Raw genomic sequence first — 26827 nt, forward strand, 5'->3', positions numbered from 1 at the left:
TTCTTTTGTTTTTTTGCAGCCCGAGCAGACTAATGCAGGGTCTAAGCCCTTGGTTCTATTTGCTCCTGTCCCAGAGACCCACGTTTCTAATCCACTAAATGGGGATCATGCCCACCTTGCAGGCTTGCAGGTGGGATCAGTGGTGGCCAAGAAAGTCCCTTGTAAATGTCGAGACCTGCGATGGGGTAGGAGGTGCTGACCACCCTGAGGACCATAGCTACCTCAAAAACATGTAGTAAGTTATGACTGTCAGTCTGTATACTCAGGTGGGCAAAGAGGTTTGGAAAGATCTCTTCGTTTTCCAAAACTGGATTAAGTTTCTGTTCTTCTGTGTGATAGACGCTTCCTGCCAGGCAGTTCCAGTTGGTCTCCTGTCTCACTCAGGGTTCAGCCAGGCAGCCAGGAGTTGCTCTGGGTATTTCCCAGAGGGAGGATTTTAATTCAGGGCCTCGGAAAATGGTGCAATTCTTGAAAGGTGGTGGGGGTCGGGTGGAAGCAAGGGTTGGGAATGCTGCTGCTGACTTTCAGGAAATCTAGACGTTCACGAATCGTGAGGAAGCTGCTGCCCGCGACCTCAGCCGCACGTGACCCCAGCGTGCGAGCTTTACAGGAGGAGGTCTGGACATCCTGGGAAGCTGGTGGCTGCTGGCTTCACAACCGGAAAATCCTTGCCTCCCTTCTCTCATCTTACTCAGGGGATCGTAATGCCCCTCAAGGTCTCAATACCCAAGCCTTGGAGCTGTAACATGGCTCCTGGAGCAGGGGCTGCAACTAAAGTGGCCAGGCCTGCAACTTGGTCCAGGCTCCAGGTCCAGCCATATAGGAACTATTCCTTGGTCCAGTCTTGGCTGGGAGGAGGCCAGCAGGCGTCCCTGGAGGATGCTTCTCGCTCATGGAGCTGAGGAGACCGCTTGCTTTGGAACTGACTGCCGGACATTCTCTCTAATTTCATCTTCCTGGCTTCAGCCCTGGGATCTCCAGCCAGCTGCCTATCCAGGGTCTCCTGCAGAGTTTTTGCAGGCTTCAGAGGGTCTTCTGCTCCTACCCTTCACTTGTGTGAGCTATTTCCCCAAACTCTCTCCTCCTTTTTAGCACAGCAATCTGCAACTAATCCAGGTGGCCAATTCAAATTTGCCAAGCCCTCCCTCCTTCCCTCTTTTCTTTTTAAAAATGTATTCTCCTTATCTATAAGTCAATATTTGTAGATAAAACCACACAACATATGGGGTCAGCCAGACCTGGATTTGAATCCCGGCTCTGCCTCTGCACCTCACTAATCTGTGCTATACTTTCTTTGCCTATATATTGGGGGTCACAGATCATGAGGTTGAAGGGAGAAGAGATAGGGGATGAAACACCACCGCTGCCACCGGCATCTTCCTGGTGTTGGGTCCCTTTGTACGCTCAGATTGTAAAAAGACACGGGAGAAATGTGGCCAATACAGAACCACCTCTGTCCCTTTAAGGAGCATCTTCAGTCAGCTCTTTGCCACCATCCAAAGGCCTCTTGGCTTGCCTGAGGCAAGGAGGCTGATGAGCAGGGACTTGGACCATATATTTGCCCTGTAGCATCTAAGGTACTTTACGGGGGCATGGAGCGTTCTCACAGAATAAGTCACACAAATCCCACAGTCTCGAAAATCTGCTCTGCCTTACCCAGCAGGGGTCCCGGCTCCTGGAGTCAGATGCAAGGGCCACCTTCTCTGGCTCTGAGCTTAAGCTTGTTGTTATTGGATGCTCAGGCTGGTGTTTGCACGATAACTCCAGAGCTAGAATACTCGGGCAAGGGGTAGATGGGAAAATCCCCAACGTGAGTCTGTTGTCAGTTGCTGACTAAGCCTCCCTCATCGCCACCAGGCCTTGTCACAGTGGAATCATGTTTGTCAGACATGAATTGTAACCCTAAGGTTATCACACGGGTCCAGGGGAGGGATGAAGAGTGTTTGCACCATCACCTTTGATCACTTCTCCTGGAGGCATGGAGATCTGCGGGGCTAGGTCTCAGAGACAGATTTCTCCAGCTCCAGCTGAGGCAAGAGGCCGGTCCTGGGAAAACCAGAGCTCTCTGCCACAGTTCCTTTCCAGAGAGGGTGATGGATTGAGATGTATAATTAATGTACGTCTATATATTTATATATGAAAACCCTTACAAATCACATCCCTCAAGCCAGGTCTTTAAATAATGGAAGACGGTAGATTACTGCTTTATTAGTCCCTTCCAAAAGCTTATAAAAATTATCTTTTGCCGCTGGGAAGACACTTTTATCAGAATTTATGGCAACTCAGAGAGTCTCGAGATATCAGATTCAGAAACTAAGAAGCTTTCTGTGGCTCTTTCTGCTACAGACAGACCCTGGTCTCCGCTCTCCTTGTAAATTAAAATCTCTAACATTATCTACGTTATGAAATAAGACACTTGGCTCTCCTATCTCAAGTCTGCTCTTTAATTAACACAGACTCGAGTAGTCGAAAGCCATAAATGCGTGTGAGTGACTCAGGAGGGTGGGTGTGGGATGGCAGAGGGGGACACAAGGAATCTGGAGAGAGGAAAATTTAAGACACACCCCTCCACGGGGGCAAGGCTCTGACTTGGGGGTAAGCATTTCATTAATGATTTGGGGAGATTTTCCTTGGCATGTTCCTGGCCATGGCTGGGGGTCTCCATGATTCATCAGCCAGGGTCTTGTATCTCCCACATTGAGGGCTGCTGAGCTGGGTGACCCCCACATTCCTTGTTAGGGAAATGCAGGCTCTGCCTCCCAAAAGCTTGCATCTAACAGGGCCCCTGAAGTGTGTTCAGGGATCAGTGATGAGCCACACACACCTTGGAAACTGGTCCACCACGAGATAAGTATGGAAATGAAGGGGAACACTTCACTTCCATAGCAATGTGATATAGGCACAGCATCTGTGGGCTTGATCAATGGACTCATCTCACTGAACAGGAGACAGACAAGTCAGGATGCCCTTCTTTTCATTATCCTAGCAATGCTTTTCTAAAAAATTTTTTATTAAACTATAGTGTTTTACAGTGTTGTGTTAGTTTCAGGTGTACAGCAAAGTGAATCAGTTATACATATACATATATCTACTCTTTTTTTGATTCTTTTCCCATATAGGCCATTACAGAATACTGAGTAGAGTTCCCTGTGCTATACAATAGGTCCTTATTAGTTATCTATTTTATATATAGTAGTGTGTATATATCAATTCCAATCTCCCAATTTATCCCTCCCTCCCTTATCCTGCTTTTTAAATTATAGTTTGCAAATGTTCACAACAAATTATTTCATTTCTTTAGTCTCTAGATTATGTTCTAGATTACTTTATTTGGATTTTATTAGTTTTGAGAAATTTTTCAAAATTATCTTTGTGTTAACTGGGTTCTTTTCTACAGTACTTCATCCTAGGCTATCCATGTTATTTTCTAGATTAATTTCTAGGTTATTTAACTCCTCTAGTAATTTTCTTTTATTGTACCTTACAAATGTCCTTGACAGGTTGGAGATTAAAAACAAAATCCGTCTGTAGCCACAGAGAGTTTGAGAACTAAGGGATCCTGGCTTACTTTGATGGGGACCTGGGGGGTGCTAGTGAGACCCTGGCAAGAACCAGTGGACTGTGGCGACCTGGTCCTGGCTGGCTTGCATGCAGCAGAGAAGGCATTGCAGGTGGGCTGCTGTCTGGCACTCCGTACTTGCCCAGTCTACAACAGGGCAAATATTTGCTTTGACTCCTTTCCTCTTGCTCTGAGCATTCAGGACCCTCATCCTATCCCATATGCAGTTTTACTCCTCCACCATCCCTTTTCCTGCTCCCATTATAAATGAGCCAGAGTCAGAGACAGTTGCTCTTGCTAGCATCATTCCAAATAACAATAATGCAGGGAGTTCCCTGGTGGCCTAGTGGTTAGGATTCGGCACTCATTGCCATGGTCTGGGCTCCAGCCCTTGTCAGGGAACTGAAATCCCACAGGCTGTGCAGCGTGGCCAAAAACAAACAAACAAAAAAAACAAAACAAAGCCAACAGCAAACAATAATTCTTCTGAATTATAAAACTCTTTTGCAACAGAGACATTGACAGCTCACCAAACACACATATGCCCCCTGCATTTCTCAGCCCCTTTGCTACCAGGCAGAGCCATATTCTAATTCTGACCAATAGGCTATGAGCAGAAGTGACAAGTGTCATTTCAGATCCAAATCATGTCAAGGTGGGTGTGGACCCCTCTGATCTTACACCCCTACTGTGGTGACTTGGGGAGCCATGAATTGAGAGAGTGAGGCCAAAAGATGGAACCAGAGACATTGGCATAAGAAAGAAATAATTATGTGTTCAGCTACTGAGGATTCAGGGTTTCTTTGTTACTGTAGCACAGCCTAACCTAACGTGACTAATACAACGTCACAGCTTCTAAAGTACTTTTTAAAATCATTATTCAGTTTGATCTTCACAAGAGCCCCAGGAGAGAGGGCCTATAGAGATAAGTGTTCAGAGTGGATATGTAAGGGAACTGAGACTCAGAGACGGGAAATGATTTGCTCAAGATTATTCACCTTATAAACGGCAGAGGCAGGATTGAAATGCAGGCCTCCAAGCCTGGGTGCAACGCTCTTTCCCAACTAAGTATACATTGACATTGGATCTTCTTTCCCAGGGGTACTTCTCTTTTGAAGTAGGTGGCTTGCAGAGAGACAACCCCCAAGAGCAAATGTTTAAGGGTGGAATTAACCCTCTGCTTACCCAACAAGAGAAAAGGCCAAAGTGTAGACTCTCTGGCAGGCCTGCAGGAAGGTGGGGATGATTTAGGTGGTGCATTTGCGATGGAGCTAATGCTGTCTCCTGAGCCAGACCAGGAAAGTCAGCTGGCCGGCCCGCACTGCCGAACCATCCCTGGTGCCCAGGTCACAGAGGAAGGAACTCAGACATCACTTCAGGAGAGCCAGCTGAGGTGGGAGTGGCTGCGTGTCAGACAAGCCTCCCGGGGGCTTCACAGGCAAACTCCATCTGACTTTGACCAACATTGTCTGGCATCCGGTCCTACCGCCTTCCCCAAAGAGGGTATTGGGCATCTTTCCAGGATGGGCTTTTATTCCCTTTAATAGAGGAATAGGAAATGAGCCTTAAGAGAAAGTGAGGAGTTATTGCTGTATTTAATTGCCCTAAAAATATCTCAGGAGAGCTGCCTGTGAGTTCCCCCCTGGGTGCTGATCCAGTGCTCCAGGGAGAAGTGGCCAGACCCCAGTTGGGGCTCAAGAAACAAAAACAGCTGAGAATTCTGAGAAGGGCGGGCTTGCACCAGGCCAGCTCAATAAGGAGCAAGGACCAGACCCCCTGGCTTGGTGCAGACTTGGGCACTTCAAAGCTGCCAGGAAGAGATGGTGTGAAAGCATTCTGGGAGGGGCCTGACATAGCTCCCCGTCCTGTGTTTGCCCCAGTTCCAAGTGAGAGCCTGGGCACATCTCTCTCGTCTCCACTCTAGACCTTTGCCTCCTCCATCTGCAAGAAGAAGGGGTTTTGTTCTTTCTAACGTCGCTTCTGTTGGTGGACGCGGTCGGTGGCCTCCCCGGCACTCCCTCCCTTTCCTTCCTCCTAACAGCACAGGTCTTGTTCAGAATCCATACATCCCATTCCCAGCTCCAGGAGGGGACTCTGGCTTATCTGAGCCAGTTAGCACATGGCATTCCATGGGATTCTTGTTGCTCTAGAAGTGGCCATATGTCTTGTCTGCTCTGAAATCCATCACCACCTTTGTGCCAAAGTCGTGCTTCCCACCGGCTACTCTCAGCCCATGACAAACCGTGCTGAGACTGCACAGCTGTCGACGATCCTTCTTCACCTTTCCTTTCCTCTCTCTTCCCTTGACATCTTTTCAGACACTAACTTCTGTGGTACCAGGAGTGGCCTGAAAAAACAGATGCTAAGATGAGGATTTGGGACCGACTGTCCCGGCACCTGCTGGGAGAAGAGGATGCTGTCCTGGTCGGTGGGTGCAGCAGGATAATCCCTGGCACAAAGTGGCAGCTCAATTGTCAAAAATTTTACTGGAATGACCCGGGAAAGCATACTGGTGGAGGCGGATGCCACGGCCGGTGCAATGGCACAGGGGTTTGAAATATATGAGCTGAGCCATGCCCCCAAAGACAGAGGAGCCGGCTGGTTGATGCTAAGCTGTGCTGACCCTGCAGCCTGCGGATGGATAATGAGAGTCTGAGGGCAATTCCTGGGCAGTTCACAGCAAGTATAAGGACCAGAGGGCTTTGGCAGTAGCTCACAAAGAGGCCTTTATCCCCTGCCCGGGGAGGGTGGAGAGCTCAGTTCTAAGAGCGGCACGACTCCAGGGATGTCTGGATGCAGCGCTAAAGTAGTTGGAAAATGGTGATGCAAAGGCCAGGGCCCTGGTTGGGGAAACCTGGGACCCTGAAATATAGAACAGGGACATTGGGATGGATGTCCTTAAGAGTGTGGATTCTACAACCTCCTTGGGCCCTTGGGGTTTGTGGAGGTGACCTGCCCTTCCCTAGAAAGAGCTGACACTTCTATGCTGGGAGATGCCACAGAAGCCTCTCCCCAACCAGGCAACAAATGCTTCCCCTGGCAGCTGGTAACTAGGGTGAAATCTCACGTTAGCGCTAAGCCTGGGATGAAGGGAAGGGGCTATGCGGCTAAAGAATGCGAGAATAAGCGGTGTGTCGTGGCACAGGCAGCAGCCTGGGGCGTGCTCCTGGGGTGGGGCTTAAGTGTTCTTGTTCAACAAGGCTGGAATATAAAACTAGATAAACCGATTCACTGATCGAGGGCATTTTCTTGGGTTCTGGGGATTTCGCACCCCAGAGAATGTGGCAGACTCACTACCAGGGTGGTTATGAGAAGCCTAGCGAAAACAATGTCTGAGTCCCAGCAAAGTGGAAATGTCTGAGTTGCCCCAGGCAGGAGGTGGAGGGAGGGATGGAGCTTGAGGGAGGTGGGCATACTGAAGTGGATCTCATGGGAGGCCAGAAGACCCACCGGAGGACTCGGCTCCATGAGAGGCCCCAACGGGCACAGCGTCCACCAAGGCCATCAGGAAAGCACTGGAGTTCGGGAAGCAGCGTCACAAAGCTCAGTGGAGGCTTTCCCCTGCCGACCTCTAACCACAGGGACCATACTCGTCCAAGGGCCACAGCTGCTGTGCTCTGAGATCGACCTCCACCCTTGCACTCAGACCACTCCTCCTACGGGCTGCTCCCAGCCAATGAGCGAATGTGGCAGGGATACTAAGCTGAGCTGGATCCAGGGAGACACAGGACTCCTCCAACGGAGACTCAGGTGACTGTGGCTCTAGGACTCCGCGACAGCCTTGCTGACCCTTCCCCAGACCTGCCTGGAGGTCCAGGACACTCCCACCCGACCTCGCCACCCTCTCGCCCAATCAGGGTCAGACTGGCAGCTCCCTAATAACATCCTTGTGCATCTGCTTCTCAGAATAACACGTGGAAGAGCCTTGCCAAGGAAGACAGAGCAGAGAGACAGAGGAACTGGATTCTTGAAATTTTCCTTGTTGAATCCAGTCCTACTGCCTGTCTGGTGAAATTCCCACACCAGTGCGATGCAAAGCTCCTTATACGCCAGCTCCAAGCTCTTTGCCCAGAGCAGCCAGAGCAGCCCTGCCGCCGCTGATGCAACCTCCCGTCGTGAGCTCCTATGAGGCTTGGAGGCTCAGACCTTCCTATGACCAGGTTTTGAACGCAGGTCTTTCAACTTTTACATGACTATTTCAGGCTCTTTTCCCTACAACTCAAGGCTCTAGATTGAATGATTTTCCAAGGGAAGAGCCTTTCTCCAGCAAATGGTACCCAATCCTCCAAATAGCCACTCACTAACAGATCCAGTGAGTCAACAAGGATTACCGAAACTTGGTATCTATAACCCCAAATTAGCAGGTTAGGAGAGCTTCCTGAGGACTTGATTCAGCACTTGGCGAAGAAGTCGGGCTGCCGTGCAAGGCTTGGCAGCATGGCAAAATGCTACCACACGTTCCCAGAGGCGGAGATGTCTCACGCAAGATGCTTGGGCCCCGGCGGGGCAGCCTCGGGCTGGTCCAGGTTTTCAGTTGCTGCTATTCTTACATTTTAATTATGAATCGCTGTGGGTTTGGTTCCCTCGTCATCAATGCAGCTTGTGGCGGGTGGTTGGTTAAGCCCACAGCATGTAGGGATGCATATTTGCACCAGCGGAGTGTGGGGCCCATCATTTTCCAATAACTCCCAGACTCTGAAACATGTAGGTGTTGCAGTTTGGTTATGAATCACCCCTATGCCCTTATTCTTCTAGCAGATGCGTCCATAAAACTCCTGCAGCTGCTCCCATGGGGCCCTTCCATGTCATCACCACCTTCTTTTTCCTTCTGCCTATGGGATAGGATGAGACAGAGTGTCTGGGGGCTTTGGTTTGGCCAAGGTGGGCTGTGGACACAATTGTTGGGGATCCAGTGTTCTAGAAGATTCTAGGGCTGAGGTGCAAGGGGGTCGAAGAAGGAGAAAGGCAGGAGGGAAAAGCAGAAGGAGCAGGGCTCTTGACCCTCTACTGCCATGTCAATCCGAGAATCTCCGGGTATGGTAGCTTGTCCTGGGGGAGCTGGCGCTCAGCAGTAAGCAGAGACTGTTTCATCACTAGTGCCTGCTGGGGAGGACCCTGGCTCACTCCCGTCTCACTGCTGTGTCACTGTAGAGTTAAGGTTTTCTGGTGGCAAGCAACAGAAATCAACTTGAGCTAAATTAAGCAAAAAACAAACAAACAACAACAAAACTCCAGCCTTATTGCAGGGAGACCAAGTACCTCATAAAATGGACAGGAAAGTGGAGAGTGAGTTAGTTATGGAGTTAGGATGGGAACCAGGGCAGCTTGGAACACCAAGACAGAAAGAAAGCATAGGCAGTCTTTATGGAGGTACTCTAAACACTTGATGTGTCTTTTCTTATTTAAGCCTGGGCAACAATCCTATGGGGTAGGACCATTATTATGCCCATTTTGCAGATGAGTAAACTGAAGCACAGATAAATAAGTTGCCCCAAATCACACAGCTAACAGATAGGAGAGCCAGTAGCCTGTCTCAGCCTGGCTGTGTGTCCCCCACTAAAGGTCACTGCTCTCAGTGGTCATCTGTACCAAATGCCTCCTTCGAGGTTCTGGGAACCACTCTCCCAAACTCTGTCTTCAGGTCTAGGATCGTAACAACCCCTCTGTTACTAGTCCCAGGTATCCTACTATAGCCGTGGTTCCCCTACATCCTGCCTACACCTTGTGTTCCTTTATTCAAACCTCCTCATGTTACCTTAATTTGAAAGGGCCATCTGTTAAAGCACTAGTGTTCATACTAGCATGTTTCATAGACCCCTAAATGCCGTTGATTATAAACCAAACCAGGGACTTCCCCAGCGGTCCAGCAGTTAAGACTCTGAGCTTCCGCTGCAGGGGGCATGAGTTCGATCCCTGGTCGGGGAACTAAGATCCTGCATGATGACACGTGGTGCGGCAAATAAATAAACAAATAAATAAATAAAATAAAAATACACACCACACCTTATTCTATGTACCATGAAGTCATAGGAAAAATGTGGCCAATTAAACGATGCCATGCTGTTGATTGTAAGGCCAGCGTCAGAGCGTGAAAACGTGTGTCTTAAATCAGCGAAATCGAGTATTACTCCCACTTTCTAGAAGAAGGGAAGGTGACGGGAAGAAGACAAGTAATTTGCTGAGTAACCCAGCCGGGAGATGGCTGAGCCAAGGTTTATACCAGACAGTTTAGTTCTAGATCCTGTGCCCTACCCACCCCTATGGGGCTCTGGGTGTGTGGAGCAGGGCTGGGGGAAGATGCTATGGGGATGAAGTGGGTGGCGGAGCGGAGGCTTGCAGCTGAGGCCAGCAGGGAGAGGGGAGGCCTGGTCTGGACAATGCGCTGAGTCAGAAGGTCTGGGGGCCCATGCACAGGGGCGGCTGGGCAGCCCAGGGTGAGGTGAGGAGAGCAAAAAGGGCAGCTCCCCCTAGCGGAGCCGTGGGGAGGGCTGAGATGATGCCTCCGCCTCGTTAAAGAGGCCCTGGTCCCCCTTACGCCATGCCTTCCAAGTTCAACATGTCATCCGTCGACAAATATAGACCAGGAGAAACCTAAATGAGTGAGTGGCTGCTCCGAGCCACAGGACAGCTAACCATAATGGGGGCTTTTGGGTTTCTGCTTGAGACACAAACAGCACATTCCTCAGCTGAAATAACCGGGCGGAGAAACAGGGCATTATTGGACGGGAACACCCGGCCAGGATGAGCCAAACAAGACAGAAATAGGCCCGAGCCACCACATGAAGGGAGCTCATCAGTGTTCGGCTGACTGTGCCCCGCCTGCTCTGCCCTGCAGGGCTGCTGCTCGTACCTGGGGAGGCTCCGCCTTTGACCCCCGGAAGAAAGGAGGGCAGTGCTCGCCTGGGCTCTCAGCCTTCAGCAGCTGGGGCGGCAGCCTCCTCGCCAGACAAGGGTCCTGGGGAGTGAGAAGGGATCTGGGTGTTGGTCGCCCTGTCCCCACCATGCACACACAAACATACCCTCGCAGAGTCGCCAACACACAGCACACACACCCTAACAGACACACGCAGACACAGGGCATGCCCCTGCAGGTCCAGAAATACATATGTGAACTCATGCAGCCATGCACACAGCACACACAGGAACACAGAGGCACACACAAGCCACGATGTCATGCACACACGCACATGCACACAGACACACGCATGCACACGCACCTGCCCTCACCCACACACACCCCTGCAGAGATCTACACAACCTTGCCCACTTATCCTCACACACACACACACACACTCATATGCACTTGTAGCTACACACAGGCAAATACCCAGGTAGACAACTGTACACACATGATCACACAATCTTAGTCACTGGCCCCATGGGCCTCCTCTTTCTCTGGACGTGATCACCCCAGTGGTAGCTGGGCCATCTTCACCCCAGAGGGCTGGTGTCATCTCATCTGAAGAAGAATCCAAGGACAGCTTTAGGGGGGGCTCTGGAATGGGAGGGTCAGGGAGAAGTTGCCAAGGAAGTCCAGAATCTACCTTGGAGCCCACACCCCAGCTCCCAGCCAGCCTCAACTCACCTCATTCTCCAGTCATCCCCAGGAAGGAGTAAATAGTAAACCAATTCCAGGTCCTTCCATGGTTGAGGTCTGGCCGTGTCCACAGCTCGTTGGTACCATATTTACCATGAATTTCCCAGTCTCTGTGGGTCTATGAGCTCTTTGGGGCCAGGGGCCCCGGCAGTGATGCTCAGCCCTTTATGCCCAGGATGCACTGTGGTGCCTGTGCTCAGAACATAAATGGGTGAAGTTGAAGAGCGGGGATTGATATTCCCACTTAACAGCTAGGGAGACTGAGGCCCAGAGAGGCGTGGGTCTGTCCTGCAAGCCTGCCCCCATCTGTGGAACCCCCCGATGCCTTCTTCCTCCCCACACCCAGTCCTGGGTGGGGAAACTCGGATTAGGCAAGTCGGCAGCAAGGTGGTCCTGGGAGCCCCCGGCTCCCAGCCCTGGCTCTGCCCTGTGCCAGCTCCAGGCCCAGAGGGGACACAAGCCCCTTTCTAGCACCTCCTCCACCCTTGAAAGCCCTGGCTGCCAGCTCTTGCTCCAGCCTCAGCTCCCCGCCTCTACACCCAAGGTTCCCCCAGACCTGGGGATGGACCACAGTTCTCTGGCCCCGAGACCAGGCTGGAAGGAAGGAGGAACTGATGGAGACAGCAGGGGTCAGTGTTTATTCAGCGGAGGCCACACAGGGGCGGGGTGGGAAGGACCAGTGTTTCCCAGGCAGGGCACCCAGCAGACACTCAGCCACATGGTGTCAGACCCGCAGACCAAGCCCCTGGCCTCAAATCAGAGCAGGGTAGGGCAGTATCTGACTCTTCCCAGGAATCCACACTGCACACTGGGAAAGACCTTTAGATTGCCCCAGTCTGGGGATTTTCCAACTTCTGTTCTGTAGCAACAGAACCTTTTCTTCAGACGATTTTTGTTTTCAGTTTTAAATTAAGGTATAATTTACATTCAGTAAAATGTACCCTTAGCGTGTACAATTCTGCTAGTTTAACAAACACAGTTGTGTAACTATTACCACAGAGTGGAGAAGAGACTCAGCCTCCCCCCAAGTCCGTCCCTCCTCCACCCCACACTTTGTAGTCGACCCCTCCCCACACCTGGCAACCAGTGATCTGTTTTCTTTCCGTAGTGTTTTGCTATTTTCAGAATGCTGTGGGAATGGGATCCTACATATTGTAGCCGTTTCATTTAACGTGATGCGTCCAGGATGTACCGTGTTGCTGTCTCAGCAGTTCATTCCTTTTTATTGCTGGGTAGTATTCCATCATCTGGATGGAGCACAGTTTGTTTATCCATTCCCCACATGTGGGGCATTTAGGTTGTTTCACTCTCTGGCCATTCCAACTAAAGCTTCTCTGAACATTTGTGCACCTGTTTTTATGTAAACATACATATTTTTTTCCTTCTTTGGTAAATAACCCAGGAAGCAGTAAAGAGGCATGATAAATGAGATGGAGAAGGAAGAAAAGCAAAAACAAAAAAAAAAGGGTGCTTCAGTGAGTGGGTTACCTCTGTGGACCACGGGGGCCCAATCCCCCCCAGGGACCCCCTGAGGAACTGAGAAGGACGTGCCTCAGTTTTGTCCCACTGAAGGTTAGGACGTTGTGACATGTATCTACCAACTTCCATCTGTCCCTCATTGGTTGAGTGGGTCATTAACTTGCCTGAACTTCCCCCCGTCACTCCCCACGATACACACCGATAGGGCATCGGCCAAGGCTTTGGAAAACGCTGGAGCCAGAAAAGCTGGGGAGTGAGGTGGCATTTGGGATGAGACGCTGCCAGGTTGCTCCAGAGCCACCTACAGCTGCAGCCAGAATCCCAGGTGGCCTGAGTGGGGGTTGATTTGGGGTTACAGTTGCCGTAGTTATTTCCCCTTCCTTCCTCCTTATCACTGACATTACCTTATACATATATTTATTTGTTTGTCTGTTTTCCCTACTGCAATGAAAGTTCCATAAGGGCAGGGGACTAACTTTTTTGTTATCCCTTTCTGTCTCCCCAGTGCCTGACAAGTGCCAGGCACATAACAGATGCTCAATAAATATGTGTGGACTAGTGGACAGATTGACCCATCCCACCCCTGGGCCTGGCACGATGTCATAATAATGAAAGCTACCGTTTATTGAGTATCTACTATGCCCTGAGCAGAGTGACAGCTGCTGCACGCTCATCATCACCTCTAATCTTTCCAATAACTTGACTTACTACAAATGTGTGTCATTATTTTCTACACATATACATGTAGATTGAGTATATGTGCTTATGTATACATACTAATACATGCATTAATATGTTATATATTAATGTATATATTACTTATATTAAATATAGAAAGATATATTTAAATTTATAATATACATTATGTAATATAAATAATTTTATATATACTTGCATGCATGTGTCAGATCCTTGTATAGCACTTACTATGTGCCAGGTCCTCTTCTTAGAACTTTACAAATATTTTAATTCATTAATTTTCACAATAGCCCTTGTGGTAGGTTGAATGGTAACCCCCCAAAAGATAAGTCTAAGTCCTAACCTCTGGAATCTGTGAATATGACCTATTTGGAAAAAGGGTCTTGGCAAATGTAATTAAGTTAAGGGAGTTGAGATGAGATCACCCTGGATTATCTGTGTGGGCCCTAGATCCAGTGACAAGTGTCCTTATAGGAGGCAGAAGAGGGAAACAGAGAAGAGGATGAGGCCATGTGAGGACAAAGGGAGAGACTAGAGTGTCACGGACACAGGCCAAGGAACTCTGAAGCCACCAGAAGATGAAAGAGGCCAGAAAAGATTTCTGCCCTAGAGACTTTGGAGGGAGCATGGCCCTGCCAACACCTTGAATTTGGATTTCCAGCCCCAGAACAGTAAGCGAATAAACTTCTGTTGTTTTAGGCCACCCAGTTTGTGGCAATGTGTCATGGCAGCCCCAGGAAACTAATACAGTCCTGTAAGTTAAGTATTATTATTATCCTCATTTTTCAGATGAGGAAACTGAGGCACAGAGAAATTAAGTAACTTGCCCAAGGCCGCAGAGCCAGTAAGGGGCAGAGCCCAGATTCCAGTCCAGACTCAGTGCTCTTAACCATGATGTCCAGCAAGGAGAGATTACATGACTCAGCCATGGTCCCTCAGCTGGTAAATGGCAGAATCAGGATTTGAACCCAGGACGCTGGCTGAAAAGTACACAGGATTCCCCTGAGGCTGTAACACCACTTAGCTCTCCAGTTCTCCCTAAAGGACGCTCTTTGAAGCCTATGCCCAAGCTGCCTCTTTCATGAAGTGGTAGGGGTGCAGAGATGCAGGTCTGTGCCCAGGGACTCCCTCCAAATAGGAGAATGCCTCCGGCCGCCTTGGCCCAGGTTGTACTACAAAAGACCGTGATTTATACGGTGCAATCCGACACCTCCTCGCTTCATCTTCCCACAGTGAAGCAGGGCCTGGTGGTGACAAATGGCCCCATGCCCATGGCATCACTGCTCCCAGGGACCCTGCTCTCATCGGCAGGCCCCAGGAGCTAATTCATCCTTTTCTGGCTGCCCAGGTTGGAGTTGATAAATCAAGCCAGCTTGAGAGCCAATTACAAGGTCATCACTCAGTGGAGAGAGAAGATTGCTTGGAGTTTCTGAACTTCATATTTTATTGGAACAGCTGGCAGCACGGGGTCACTGACCCCCTCACCTCAGGAGAGGCATGGTTTCCAATCCGTCCACGCAGCCCACCTGCCCGGAAGAGGGGCTGCCACCCCTCAACCTCTCCAGGGCTTGGTGTTCAGTCCTCACTGAGGGTCCACAGACACAGGGGTGGGAGGGTGGCCCAGACACTCTCCCCACCCTTGCCCAGAGCTGCCCCAAAGCCTTCTTGCTTTCTTATTTCTGGAAATACAGCTGAGCATAGCCCAATGCCAGGGCAGGGCTGACCCCAGCTTTAAATGGCTATTTGGAGTGTGGCCTTTCCAGTTCACATCTCAGCTCCATTGCTCACTAGTGTTCTGTGACTATAGGCAAATTACTTATCCTTTGTTAGGTTCAGTTTCCTCATTTGTTTACTGCTCCCCTTTATAGGAGGAGTAAATGAGATAATACTCACAGAGGGCTTGGACCTACACATGGTCCCCACTGGAAAAAAAAAAGTTTTCTCATCATGTAGCATATTGTTAAGTTTCTGGAAAACTTGGAGGAATAGGAGATGCTATACGATGGGCCTGTGCAAGGTGGGGCCTCAACTTCGCCCCACACATAGGCCTTAGGACCAGTCTCCTTGGGGTTCTTGATGTCAAGGCTGCCCTTCAGTGGTGGGGGCTAAGGCTGGCCATCATGGCAGCTTAGCCCTGCCTTCCAGCCCCTTGAGCTTCTTATTTATTCCCATGGCTGTGTCCCAGGAGGAAAACAGGCAGTCCCCTCACTATCGTTTCATCTCTGTAGAAAAACATTAATCACGTTTATTGAGGGTGAAGCCCTTACCCTGCTATGTATGTTAGGATTGGGTTCTGCTTCATACAATAGAAAACTTGACTGATGGTGGCTTGAACCAGTGATTCTCAAAGTGTGGTACCCATACCAGCACCATCAACATCACCTGGCAGCGTGTTAGAAATAAAATTCTGAGGCCTCACCCCCAGGCCTACTGAATCAGAAACTCTTGGGACTAGAGCCCAGCTATCTTTGTTTTAACCAGCTCTCCAAGTAATTCTAATGCAAGCTAGAGCTTGAGAATCACTGACTTGAAGAAAAATAGAGGTTAATTCTACATCTCTTAGAAGAAATCCAGAAACAGAGAGTCCAGGGCCAGTGAACATCCCCATCTTTTGTTCTACCATCTTCAGCACATGGGTCTATTCTCAAGATTTTTTACGCCAGAATGGCTGCCGGAGCTCCAGCCATCAAGTCTGCATTCCACACAAGGAGAATGAAGCAGGGAGGGAAGAGCAAAGGCTTGTCTCTCCGTTAAGGCAGACCCCTGTAATGTTCCTGGAAACTCTACCACCACCAATAACTTCCACTCGTATCTCACAGGCCATCCCTAGGTACAAGGGAGGCCAGGAAGTATAGTCTTTTATCTGGGCACTTTGCTGCCCAAATAAAGATTCATAGGCCTATTGGTAATGAGAAAGGGCAAAATGGACATTGGGTGGGCATCTAGCAGACTCTCCCACACGACCTCTCTCTCCTCTCTTCTTTAATCTTCCCAACCATCCTCACAGGTAGGTGTGATTATTTCCTCCACTTTACGAATGAGGAAAATGACCTTTAGAGAGATCAAGTTCAAATAGCAAGAAGGAGCAAGTTAGTTTGGGCTGAACTGCTTCATTCTCTTGCCTCCTACCCTCTAGTGTTGCTCACCACCTTCAGGGGCAGCCTGGGGGGAGGGGGGAGAGGATTATGTAATTTCTCCCCTTCTTCAGACCCCAGAGATTTACCCACCTTCCCTGCGGGAGCCAGATTGAGGTGGAGGATGGAAAGGAGAGAGGGGGGACCCTCTCCAGAGTCCAAGAAGCCCCTTTTCTTCCCAGAGGTAAATAGTAAAACTTAATTAGCAGGTTGTGTGTGCCAGGCAAGAAATCCGCAGGCTTTCAGAGACATCTGTTTCCAGATGCTCAGAGGGAATATTACCAGCTCCCTTCCACTTGGGCACCAAAGGTCGCTTGCGCCTGCCTGGACTCGGAAGGGGCTCACTCATCAGTGAGGGCAAGGGGTGGGAGTTTCCTTTTCCAGGCTTTCTAGCGAATTCCTCGACCCAGGCCCTTGAGAGAGCCCACGGTGTGGCCTCGAACAATAAGGTAATTCAGGGTGGTAACCCCAGAGGCTTGTCCCTCATCTCGTATGGAATCACTGAAACATTTCAAGAAAATATTTTGGAATTGACTGGGAATGGGGAAAGAAAGTAGGTTCAGAAACAAAGGGAACACTAAAAGCTTCAGTTCAGGTGGAGGGTTTGAGGGGAGCCCAGGAGAGGTGAGCTGTGGTTTTGGAGCAGCAGCAAGGCCCCCTGCTCTCCTCCCAAAGCTCTCTCCCCACTTCGTGGCCTTCCAGCCATCCGCAGGGTTTGCTGTCCATCCTTTGAGGTAAGCACTGCCCCGTCTTTTGGGTTTAGAATCACTCTGTTCCCACCTAATCAGAGCAGCACATCAAGTCCCCAGGTACTCACCAGGGAGTGAGTTTGGGGTCTCTTTTCCAACAGGAAGCCTTGGGGTCCCCAGAGTTTCTGGAAAGAGGCAAAGGAAGAGACCCAGCCAACGGAGATGGGAGAGGACCAGGGACCCGAGTGAACAAATAGAAGACAAGTTTCCTTCTGTCCCTCACCAACTCTGAGCCTGCGCACAACTGCTAGTGTATCTGGGCCTCAGTTTCCACCTCTGTAAAACACGGGGATGCCCCTTATCCTGTGTCTTAACTGTCTGAGCTTTGACTACCTGCTTCTACTAGGGTCTGTGTACTGTGTGTGTGTATATAAATATATAAAAAAAAAAATATATATATATATATATATATATAAAATTTTTTTTTCATTCTCTGTATATAATGAAGTTTTTACATCTTAAAAAATCTTTCTGACTGGGTTGAGTCTGCCTTTCCCTGGTAGCCAATTCCTAGAGGCAGCAAAGGCCCAGCCAGGAGCAGGACTTTGTTATGCAAATTAACTACTCCAAGCTGTCCCTTCTTTATCTGGCCTTGCATTCCAGGAGGCAATATTCCTCTGCCTTTGTCACCCAGGGCCACCCCTATAGCACACCAGCTGAAATGATTCACACTGGCCAATCGGAGGCGGTTCACTCTGTCCTGCCTCGCCTTTCCCCTGGAAACCCCAATAAAGGCTGTGGCCTAAGTGCTCGCTCACCCCTCCTGTCTTCTGCATCCTGTCACCCTGGTGACTTTCCCATGTGGCTCTGCGTGGCATGCCGTGTCTCCTGCCTCTAGGACCTGTGAGTATAATAAATTTTCTTTTCCCGAGCCTCTCCTGTGTCTCTTCTTGTTGCTGCACCTGACTGACCATCTCATTAAAAAATACAAAGCAGCCTGCCCTGAAAATGGGGTCCTGATAGTAATGTCTCACGGCTATCCGTAGGTTCAGAAGCAACTTTCCCCACAGCCTGGAAAGAGTGCAAGCATTATCCTAGCGATTACAAGGGTTCGGAGACGTGGAGAATGGGTATGTGTGGCAAAGGAATTTCCTGCTCACCTAATATCCTTATGTTGCCCAGATCTCTTGCAGTATATAGGACCATGTGATTAGCACTTGTCTGTGAGCAGAAGCGGTGAGTGTTACTTCTGGGCCAAAGCATTTAAAAGCTGACTGTCAACCTTCCGATTGTCTCTTCAGTGATCATGGATGCCACACGTCAAGAGGGTGGAAGCTGTCTGGGTCACTAAGCCACTGCAGGGGGACCAGGTGCACTGGAGGGCAACTTCATTTGCACAGGACTTTTCATGGGTGACAGATGAACTTCTGTTGAGTTGAGGCATGGAGATATTGAGGTTATTTTGTTATTGCAACAGAGCCTAAACATCCTGACTAATACTGGGTGCCTGAACTATTTGATACTATACTGATGATGAGTCCATGAACTCACTGGTTGGCTAGATGAGGAGGGTATTTCTAAGTATAATAATGCATTGAAAGAATGCTTTAGTAGGCAGATTCTGTAAAATGAACGAAAATTGTCTTAGAAGACACCAGGTTCCAAGGTTGGGGTGAGGAATCATGCCACCAGGGGAGGACGAGGATCCTTCAGGGGGAAGGTCAAGAAGTAGGGGGAGGCTGGAGAGAGGAGAAACAGAGTGAGTAGAAGCAGCCAATGCCCATCTCAGGAGACTCTGCGTGGCATGAAAGACCCCTCCCAGGGAAGGAACAGCAGTTAAGTGCTTTATACCAGCTTCAGTCTTGGGAGTGTTTGCAGTCAGTTTGTAGGTAAGATTGTAATTCCTGCTCTCACCTTCCACTCGATACTATGGGCATAACAGAAACACACAAGCGTGGCCCCATGTCCTCTTTTAAAGAGCATTATCTATCTTTAGAGTCTGAGAAGAAGAAAAGAAAAAAATGCAGCTCCAATCTCCAGCTGGCATTCTGCTACAATAAGCCTATTATTTCAAGCACTCAGGACCAGGTCCTGGCACTGGGGCCAAATCCCTCCCTGAGACAAGGAGGGCAGCTCTCTGCTATGGCCACCAGCCAAGCACAGCTCATTTGCTTCAGAACCTTAACAACAAACACACAAACTCCCAAACCCGTGGGCCTCTGTCTCCCTCCTCCCATGGTTGATGGGGGAGAGCAGGAAGGGGCTGAGGTTATTGAAATGCTATTTTAAACTCCAAGTCAATGTTAAGCAAAACCTTGAGGCTGATTAAACACGACCTTCGGGCCACGGGGCTCCAGCTCAAAAAGGCAAACAGCTTCCACCCTCTCAGCAGCTCCGGGCTTGTTTATTGGTTTGAAAGCCCTTAAGGGGCCTGCCAAGCAGAGAGGCGAGCAAGGGAAACTTTAATATCTAAAGGGAGAGATCAAAAGCAGTTGACATTTCTGGCAGAGAGCAAGCGCGTTATGTATCTTTATATGTATAATGTTATAGCTGAGCAGAAGGGAAAAGGCATTTCTTCTCTGGGTTAAATCAAATCAGGCCACATGTTCTTGATCTTGACTGTGTTGTCTTATAATCCAACCAAATTTAACTGACATTGAGCATTTCTGATCTGAACAGTTAACATGGAAATTTGGCCCAAATAACTTTATATATATGCTGAACATGAACTTGGTTCAGGCATCAGAAATGATGGGAAAGCCCCCTTCCAGCTGCCCTCCAGAGAGCCAGGCAGGGGGACAGCTGGTGGGTAGGGCTCCTGGCTCTTCATCATTCCCTTCTGCTGATGGAGTTGCTGGGGAGACCACCTCCACAGGTGGGCATACTATTCCCATGTCTGACCCTGGGGCACTGAGATTTGTTCTTGGGAACCCCGAAGAAGAGAGGTGACCTTGCTTTGGCAAAAGCCTCTGATGGGCCATGAGGTTCATCCCGGGAGGGTGTCTCTGCCATTTATTTACTTTGAGGTGCTTGGTAAGCTTGGTGAAGAAACTTTCAGTGCAGTGTTGGGTAGCAGTCAGGATGGCCTTGGAACGATAGAAAACAGTGCCTGGCACAGAGCAGGTGCTCTGGACTTTGTGGAATAGATTTTGAATACATGAATGTGTGACACACTCAAGGAGTTTATTACTCAATTCCCAACCCCCTCCTTTCTTGCTTGCTAATTGAAGCCTGTTTTAGTTCCAGAAGGCAACATACCCAGTCTCAGGTGATGAAACATGATGCATGTAAACTAACTGTGACAATCCTATTCTGTTTTTCCAGCATCCCTTGCAGCTAGGGATGGACATGTGACCCAGTTCTGGCCAATGAGACCTAAGTGGAAGTCTGCTGAGGGGTGCTGGGAAAGCTTATGCAGTCTTGGTTAAAGGAAACAGATAAGGTTGCAGTGTCTAATTCTTCCCCCCTCCCTCTTCTTCCAACCTTCAGGGAGGGCTTACTGTGACAAATGGCTAGTGGTCATTCAAATTCATCTCTTTTATTCCAGAGTTGCCCCTGAGAAGCATCTGCCTTCCCTTTTTGCATCTAGATTTGCCTCCATCGTTGACTTTCATTAATGGGACATGAAAGGAACAGATGCATGTCAATTCTGGGCCAAGAGTCTAAGAAGTAGGTATGCCTTCTCCATGCTTTCTCTCTCCTTTCACTGGGTGGGTAAGGTTGACACACAAGGCTCTAGGAGACAGCAGAGCTACAAGATGGAAGGAGCCTGGGTCCCCAAAGCACCATGTAGAAGGCACCATCCAGTGACCAGAAATACCTGCAATGGAATGTTGAGGTGGTGGTCCGGAGGTGAATTTCTAGTGTGTTAAGCACTAACATTTGGGGGATTATTTGTTACACAGCTAATGCAACCTTAACGAACACATTTACTTTCTATAGAAATTTAAGCAAGTAACTTAAATGTTCTGTACCTCATTTCTTTTTCCTCAAATTGGTGTTATCTATAGTACCTACCTCCTAGGATGGTTGAGAGAAATAAATACATAAAGCGCTTAGCAGGATGCCCATTACATAGTAAATGCTCATAACATGTTAATGAATCTTATAACCATTATTCTCATTCCTGAATTGAGAGTGGGTTCAATGACCGCTTAAGTCCCTTAGAGCCTTGAGATGCCGAGATTCTCTAAGAAGCTCAGATCCTGAAAGGAAAGAGCAAAGAGACCTGTGTCTGAGGGGCTGCTGTGTCTCCGGTGGAGGGAGAAATACTGCAATGGGGTGAACAGCTATAGAGCAAGAGGACTGAGCTTCCTTCCTGCCGCCTCCCCTTCCTCACACGTGGTGGACTCCCAGAGTGCCTTCATTTCGTAAGCTGATGAAATAGCAATTGAAACTGAGATCCATCATTCTTTAATCCATCTTTCCTTTCCACTTTTGCATGATTCACGCTAGGAGACCAGGATGTTTAGCCTTGTTGTGGTTTGCTTTTGTCAAGCATCACTGCTACTTTCTTTTACCCCGAGGGTGAGATGAGAAACGCTATTTAAGAACCTTTGAACAAATTCTCTCTCAACTTTTTAGGAGGGCAAGGCCTCCTCTCTGAGCAGAGGGACACAGAGAACCCCAATCAGGAGTCAGGGGTGTAGCATTCCAGCCCTGATTCTTCCCTTTCAAAGCTCTTCTCAAGCCTCAGTTTCCTCATCCACAAAATGAGAAAAATAATATTTCGTACTTAAGAGGACTGTAGCGAGGTGTAAATGAAGTACTATATGTAGTCACTAGAACAGTGCCTGGCACATAGCAAATACTGATGTCAGCTCTATTTACTAGTATGTTGCTGTTCTTATCACTGGGTGCTCATCACAGGCCAGGCACTGAACAGGAAGACACAAAGTTAACCAAGACTCCGTCTTGCCCTCAAGAGTATCTTGTAGTCAATCAAGAGAAACAGATGCATAAGCAGACAATCGATTACAAGACAGAGCAGTAAGAGCTTCGGTGGCCATTAATAACCCATCCTGGCTGGAGATCAGGGGAGACCCAAGCTAGATGATTTCCAAGGTTTTACCCAGATGCCTCAGGTCAGGTTCCTGAGAAGCAGAGCCCAGAACAGGGACTTGGGTGATCCGTGTTTCTCAGAAGAAAGAGAATGAGGGGAGTAGGGTAGAGTGGAGGAAGGAGGTATGAAAGAACTTGGTCGTAGCTGGAATCTAGCCTCAGGGGAGGCCTGGAGCTTGAATTACAACTCAGGGGGTGGTTCGAGCCTCAGGCAAGGTGTCCAGGCTTTGGTCCCCTCCGATCAGTCAGTCATTGGATGCGGGTTGCTCTCAGGAATTAGGGAGTTTAACCTCCCTGGCAAGGGGGCTTAACATTGGCCGAGGAAAATCGTCTGGACAATTTCATGGGCACCTGTGAGCCATTAGCAGCCGATACTCACAGTCACCGAAGGTTACGTGCACCAGCCTAATGAAGAGATGTGGGCGGGATACCATAGGATCACTACACTTTAGTCCACGATTTCAGACCGCACAGGACTTGCCTCAATCTTCATCAGTGAAATGGGGGGTGGGGGGAAAGTCCCCTTTAGAAAGCAAATAAGAATCTGAAACAAACCATTGTAGGGCCACCAACGCTGCAAAGCTGAGAGCCAGGTCAGAGGACAGGGGTCTGGGCGGGGGCCAGTGGGGCAGGCACCTGAAGGCTTGCCCCACTAACCCGCCACCTTCAGGCCTGCAGATGGGAAAAGATGGACCAAAAATCATCCCCAGGAGGAAAGGCAATGTACAGATAGCCTCCCACAGAGACAGCTGGCCTGGCTCGTGCTCTGGGCCACTTCTGCTTCTTGATGTAGTAATCAGGTGGTCTATTTCAGAATTCACCAAGAGAAGGAATGAAATCAATACGTTCTCTGAGCCTGAAAACTAAGGCTCACAGTATCCATTTCATAATATTGTTTCAAGGATTAACTCAGAGAAGGCTTCGCACAGTGCCTGGTACATAGCAGGCTCTCGGGAAACATTTGTTGAAGGACTGAATAAATAAGGGTGACGAATAGATAAACTCTATGAGCCTATGTTTGTTCCCCTGTGAAATGCGGTTAAAAACACCCATGCAGACGAGCGATGAGAAAAGAAATGAGACAGTAATGTACAGCGCCAGGGGCCTGGTGGTACCCAGTAAAGGTTGTGGAATGAAGGTGCAGTGAGATGACAAATGCCCAGGAGGATCGTCCATGGCTGAACCCACATCGTGGAACTTCTTCCTCGGATCACGGGAAGGTGTGTACATATGACCAACCAGATCCCAGGCCTCTGGGCTCCCAGCCCAGTGCCCCCCATGGTAGTTGGTCTCCTGTGTCTGCCCACTTCTTGGAGCCTCTTGAGCCATGCCTGTGCGCCCCTGGCCCATCCTCAGGCAAGGGCCTCTTATTCCCTGCAAGGTGGAGCTGTCTCATTCACCATCGAATACCTACAACAACCTATGGGGTAAGTACTATTATTACTCCACTTTATAGATAAGGCAAAGACCTGTAAAGAGACTTGACCTTGGTCACACAGCTAGTGAGTGGCATCTGGCTTCTGGATTTGGGCCAAGGTCTAGCCGATTCAAGAGCCAACACACTCTACTCTTAATTACCCAGTGGAGCCAACGCCGGGCACGTGATCTTCACATCTTCGTAGTATAAATTTGAGATGAGAGTCTGGAATAAGATTTCATCAGTTAGGGATGTATTCAGCTGCAACTGACTGGCAACCTTTCTACAAAGGCTTAAACAGATAAGAGTTTTTTTGTTTTTTGTTTTTAATCACACAACAAAGAGTCTATGAATAGGCAGCCTAGAGCTATAAGTGACTCAACAACATCAGGGACTTCAGTCACATCCACCTCTCTGCCCTACCATCCTTAGCGTTGCAGTCTTCATCCTCAAGCTTGTAACCTCATAGTCACAACATGGCTGCTGTACCTCCAGACTTACATGCATATTCCAGGCAGGAAGAAAATGGAAGGAAGAAAGAGAAAGAGGTAGTACGTGTATCAGGTTGGCAAACATTTTCCCTGAAACCCTCAGCTTGTGTTTCATTGGTGAGAACTGTGTTCACAGCCCAAGCTTCAGAGAAGTTTGGGAAAGCCATCTTTTTTTTAGCATAGAACATAGCCAACCTGGAAACAAATTGGGGTTCATTTGGTCAACGAAAAGGAAGAACAGATCTGGGGTGGGGAACTAGCAATTCTGCTTTGAAGGTGGGGGGGATAAAAAATTATTAACCACCTCCTGGCACTAGCCCCTCACTACTGATGCCCCACTTTTCAGCTGCAGCAAACCAAGAGCCAAGTATTAAAGAGTTAGCACTCACAATCCCACATCTGAGAAGCAGCTCACTGTTCTCCCTGCCACAAGCTATTTATAGAAACTGATTTCTAATAAACACAGATTGGCAGCTGGGGGCAGGGAAGGTCAGCAGTGCACACATACGGCTTTATTGATGCCTTGTCAATCAGCGGCTCTTATTTTGTTGTTTAATTCTTTTTAAGTGCATGTAAGCACTTTCCCTGCTAATAGCAGATTTATTGAACAGCTCCACAACGGAGCTCATCTCCCCCATAGACGGAGGCGGCTGGTTATCAACTTTGTGGCTTCGGGTCGGAGGGTAAATTGACCCCGTATCCATGGCCCTTTCCAGGGGAATTGCAGGGGTCTGAACAAATTCAATACCCTCCAGTAAAATGTCCGACCCTCCCACCCCCGGCACACCACACAGGGCCTCAGCTTTGCTGTCGAAGCAAAGGATGTCATTTGACAAATGGAAAATCCTAGCGTGTGGTTCCTGTTGGCCCTTTTGTCAAGACCAAAGGAGAACGCTCTTAACTGAGAAGTTTGGCCTCTCCCAGAAAGCAGAGTTGTTCTTTCTGAGCACGGACACTCCCTGCTCTGATGAAACAGGTCTCCTCGTTTAAAACTATGCATGGCGCCCACAACCTTTAAGCTGGGCATTTGGACTGGGCCCAGCCTACCTCTTCTGCCTCATTTTCTCCTTTTGCCTCTCTTATACTGACTGCAGTCAATATAAGAGACTTTCACACTCCACCTGGAATGCCGTCCTCTCTGTTCTGACTTGCCATCCCCCTCTACGACATTGCAATTTGAGAAACTACCCCTGTTTCTTCGCAGTGGGTGGAGCTCAGTCCTCCTCTGAAAGCCAGTGATGGTATTTCTGGAAGCCCAGATGACGATGATGAGGGTGAAAGCAAAAAACCTCTCACTACGCTGGACACCTGAAACTAACACACTTGTAAATCCGCTATGCTTCAATAAAAACATTTTTTTAAAGAATAAAATAATGCTCTCATTTATCAAACTCTTACTGTGTGCCAACCAGGAAGCTTTTTGTGTATTATCACATTTTATCTTTACAATAGCTCCCTGAGGTAGGTGCTCTCATTATTTCCATTTTATAGCCCGGGAAACAGGAACAGACAGAAGTTAAGTGGCTTGCCCCAGGGCTCCCAGCTAGTAACTGGTCAGGGCCTGGTACCCTAAGCAATACATTTCAAGGCCCATATCTTTGGCTCAGTGCCTCTGTGTACTTGTCCCATGCCCACCACTCACCACAGCTTGGTGTAAATAAATACCCCAGAAGGCAGGACCCATGGGGACATTTGATGGGCTGGCCTCACCCAGTCTCGGTTTAGAGCATCTGAGAAAGAGGAACAGAGAAAAGGGCCTGAAAAAGATGAGAAAAAGGGCAGAAGAAGTTCACTTGATGCAGAAGAGGCTACAGCCAGTCCTGACTCCAAGCCCTGGCGTACAAAGACACAGAAAAAAGAAGCCCTTGGCGGGCACCTCTGGCAAAACAAATGCAGCAGGGACTAGGCGGCATGGTTTGCAACATTTAAAAACCCCAAACCGTAGATCCTTTGAAGGAGAGACCATCAACAGGCTCTGTAATCTGAAAACAACAGCTGTCTGCACGGGGTTTACAAGACAGATTCTCAGAATAAAACACGTCTACGGTGAAGATTAACTCCCCTCTGGGGAGGGCCTGGCAGAGAACTTGCCCCTCTCATTTGTACATATTACCAGCCCTTTGGTTCCAGGAAATGTTGTGGCCGTGAGGGCAGATGGGGGCCCATTGTCTGGTGTCTGCCATTCTTCCTTTGGTCAGTGAAGGGATGCCAGCAAAGATGGAAGTACTCAAAAAGGCATCATTGCTAATGACCCAGATCTGGAGATCTGACTTAGAAAAGGATTGTTAATCCCTCCCCTCCAATTAATCTCTCCCACAACTGGCCATCGAAACCAGTTGGCTGCTTAACTTAGAATGAACAAGAGAGCAGGGGACTTGAGGAATTTAAAGCTTTGAGAAGGCAAGAGCAAGACTGGCTGGATAGGGTCGAGGAAAGAGAGAACCCAGGACACCCCGTCAAGGTCAGCCCCATCAGGGGATTTGAGAGGACCAGGCCATGCAAGGCAGGTGACTTTTGTCTTAGGGGACAGCAAGCAACTTGCCTGGATCTGCACCTCCCCCCCAAGGCCACAGCATGCATCATCATGCCCACATAGCACGGAAGAGGAAATGAGTCAGATGAGGACAGCAAGGAGAGGAGATGTCCTTTTAAAACAGGGCTGGACAAAATGGTTTAAAGCAGAGTAGCGGAGTCAAACTTC

This window comes from Delphinus delphis, chromosome 20 (assembly GCF_949987515.2).
Source record: "Delphinus delphis chromosome 20, mDelDel1.2, whole genome shotgun sequence".
Lineage (NCBI taxonomy): Eukaryota > Metazoa > Chordata > Mammalia > Artiodactyla > Delphinidae > Delphinus > Delphinus delphis.